Below are 2,902 nucleotides of genomic sequence, written 5' to 3'. Positions count from 1 at the left end.
AGGAGGCTTCCCTTGCAGCTCGTGTCCTAGGGACTCTGGTATTGGGGACAGAGTCCTTATAGACAGTGAGTGGCAGGAGGGCCAGAGGCGGTTCCACCGTGCAGGTCACTCCTTGGTTTTGCGGCAGGGTCTTGTAAATCTTGATATCCGAGATCAACAGGCCGAGGTCACACCGAGCAGGCACAGCAAGTACAAAAGGAGAAGGCGTAGGCAGTCCAGTGAAGCAATTCGAGGTCAAGGGTATAGCCAAACAAGAATAGTCAAACGTTCCGAGGTCAAAGGCAGGCTGCAGGCAAACAAGGTCAAAGTCAATCCGGGTCGATAATCAATGGTACTGGAAACAAGGATCAGGAGACGTCAGGGCGGTTGAAGAGACAATCCAGCAATGAGTAGGTGTGGAGTCTGGGTTTAAATAGTGAAGGAAATGATTTGTATAGAATCACTTCCTGTGAGCCTTTTGGATAGCATCACTTCCTGTGAGCCTTTTGGATTGCATCACTTCCTGTGAGTCTTTTGGATAGCATCACTTCCTGTGAGTCTTTTGGAGAGCATCACTTCCTGTGAGCCTTTTGGAGAGCGCTCTTCCGCGGACAGTCCTTGGCGCGCGCATGCGCACAGGCCCATTACGGGAACCCCGGCTTGGCGCATGCGCAGAAGCAGCAGGTCTCTGACAGAGATACAAAAGGCTGCACTCAATTACACGCAGTACCTGTCCCTCCCAGAAGCAGGTGTGCTTGGCTGTGTAAATGAGATCTTACACTAAATATGGACTTATGCTACCTGTTCACCTTCTTTCTAAGCATTTGTGTTTTACAAACAAGTACATTTGGGTATATTTGTTCAGTTAATTTTGTATGACATTATTTACATCACATTATTTCATGTGAATTAATTTTTAGGTGTATAAACTAAAGGAGAGAAAAAAAAAAACTAAGGACAAATAACTTTAATTTACCATTTCCTATAACATGCTTCTACATGAGAAAACTACCAAAACTACTAAAAAAAGTATATTAGATACAGTTTGGATCAATCAGAATGGACCACAGTAAACCTAGAACTTTCTTGTTTTATATCACGAACCCCATTTACATACATGCCAAAATGTAAATGTAAGACATTTATGTTTACCGCTATGCTTGAATACAATTCTATTTTTATAGATATCTTATATGCCAAGTGATTAATTCAATAGTGTTTGAAAAATGTAAATATCAACTTTGATATATTTGATATACTCATGAGACACCTTTCATGCACATAATTGTCAACTGCTGCACATAAATATTTGGTGCCCTGTGCCATTATTTCAGAGAGATAACCTTTGCTTTTTTACCCTGCATCTTCTTAGAGCCAAATGTTATGAATAGCAAAACATAGAGCAGGGAGCAATGTGTCTTCAAATTTTATTAACCGTTATAAATTAGCAGTCACAGTGCTCCGAGTAATTGTATTCAGTGCCAGAGAACAGAGTATCAGTTGACTGCTTTAAAGAAGAAAGAAAAATGGCCACATAAAAATTAAAGCTGTTAATTTTCCTATATGTCACCATTTTTTTTATGAATGCTATCTAGCAATGTATACTTACTTGCCAATATATTTTTGCAAGCAAGTTTAAATCTGCAGATCAGTTTAGGGATACTTCTTTTTTAATAATCATAAAATTAGTCCAAAAGCTGGCCTTTTTCTAGCTTCTTCTAAATGATGAATTCTATCTATCTATCTATCTATCTATCTATCTATCTATCTATCTATCTATCTATCTATCTATCTATCTATCTATCTATCTATCTATCTATCTATCTATCTCTAATCTATTTAATGGATCTAATCTATGTATCAAATCTGTCATCTTTTTGAAACCAGTGTAGTCTTGTTTTGCACGATGCAGGATCCTGGAACTATTTGGAAATACAACAGCATATAATTATGTAATTTGTCTTTTGAGTTGTAGATGAAACTGTAGTGGAATAAACGTCTCTATGCACATGCTTATCTATGATACACAGGAATTCTTTTTCTCACTGTTCTCTTCACAATGCTGTATTTATATGTGTAATGTTCTTCTAAGCGAGTAAAACTTAATCGGCATTCTGCATGATCTCAGTGCTTCTTCTAAACACATAACCAACAGGAACAAGCAGACAGTCAGTGAAGTCTTGATATTCTGAACCCTCATTCTGAATACTTCCTCCAGGTTAGTCATTCAGTAGGTAGTGAAGTCAGGATCGGAATAACAGCTTGGAAGTCTGTACCTTATAAAACATTTGTTGACATCAGAACTGCTTTTCTCTCCATACGTGTTGTAATATTCAGGGCGGATATGACCCGTAGCCAGCCGTATCAGCAAATAAACTTTTATTCTTATCCAAAAACAGTCAAATAAAAATGGCTGAGATTCAGCACATACCAAATTTGGCTCAGCGCCTGTATGCTAAGTCACACCTCAGGGTTAGAGTCCCAGTCTCAGGGTTAGAGTCCCAGCCTCCTGGTTAGGGTATGGACACAAGTGCCCAGCAGTGTCTCAATAGACTGTATTTCACAGCTTAACATGCATAGCCATGTCCTGCTCCAAACACTCCCCACAGACACCGACTGACTGGCTTCCTGTTCTGTTTTAACACACCATCTGGCTGGTGGGTTAACCCTTTCGTTACCAGAACTGGCAGTAGTCAGGGATGGAGGCTCTGTCCCGCCCAAAATCTCTCTGAGCCTCCGGATTCCGGTACCCATCAGTGGCGGAACTACCGCCGGTGCAGGTGGTGCGGGCGCACCAGGGCCTCTAGGGGGCTCAGCACAGTCCCAGCGCTGGATCGGTAACCAGCGGCCAGCAGGCCCCCCATCTCTGCGCCAAGAGTGTCGGATCATCCGTTCATCCGACACTCTCGGCGCAGAGACGGGG

Source organism: Nanorana parkeri, unplaced genomic scaffold, assembly GCF_000935625.1.
Source record: "Nanorana parkeri isolate BGI_ZX_2015 unplaced genomic scaffold, ASM93562v1 scaffold197, whole genome shotgun sequence".
In the NCBI taxonomy this organism is placed as follows: domain Eukaryota; kingdom Metazoa; phylum Chordata; class Amphibia; order Anura; family Dicroglossidae; genus Nanorana; species Nanorana parkeri.
The sequence above is the reverse complement of the archived record's forward strand: the minus strand, read 5'-3'. Positions refer to the sequence as shown.